We start from the raw sequence: 835 nt of genomic DNA on the forward strand, positions 1-835 counted from the left end.
TTGGGCCTCCACTCAAGTACTTCCTCAATGCAAGATTACTTTCTTCCATTTTATTCATTTTTGTACTCATCATTATTAGCTTCCCCTTCCACCCCCATCTCCCCTGTCATGCCCACAAGGAACCATTAATTCAGTTACTCTCTCTATAGATTTACCTATCCTTGATTTCATATACAGAAAAGCATTTAAAAAATAAATAAATAAATTCACAAGAGCAACCAATAAAACAAAAACTTCAATGGAAAAGAAAGCAGTTCTGAGTGGCCAATGCACAGAGAGGTCTGGAGGGCCGGCCCCACCACAAGACACGACATTCCCTCACTGACCCATAGCACTACGGGGGACAGCACTGGAGACGGTGAGGAAACTGTGCCCGGTCTGCTCCATGCACAGCAGGGTGAAATGTGAATGGAATGTAACAGGGCAGCAAGGGAGCAATGTAGCCAAGTTCCCAAGGAATCCTGAAAATAGACTTTTGATTTGATGGACAGGACTTGGCAACTCATCAGACCCTATTGGAAAACACTTATAAGGGTCAGCAGACAGACCTGGAACTATCTTGTTTTTTTTCTTTTCTGTTTCTTTCACCCTATATCTATCTATGTAAGATAAGCAGGATGAACAATCCCAAGGAGAAAACAACAGGACCAGCGGTTCTGTGGGAACATGGGAGAAGAAGGGGTAAGGTGGGGGTTGTGGGGAGCCCCACAACAAACTCAGAGATAAGGTAACAACAAGAGATCTAAAATTGATGGCAAGGAATGTGTATAATGTATAATGTTTAATCAAGTGCAATGTATCTGAGAGGAATTATTGAGAGCCAAATGGAGGGTGA

Source organism: Echinops telfairi, unplaced genomic scaffold (genome assembly GCF_000313985.2).
Source record: "Echinops telfairi isolate 266 unplaced genomic scaffold, ASM31398v2 ScPeMD7_7;HRSCAF=31, whole genome shotgun sequence".
In the NCBI taxonomy this organism is placed as follows: Eukaryota; Metazoa; Chordata; class Mammalia; order Afrosoricida; family Tenrecidae; genus Echinops; species Echinops telfairi.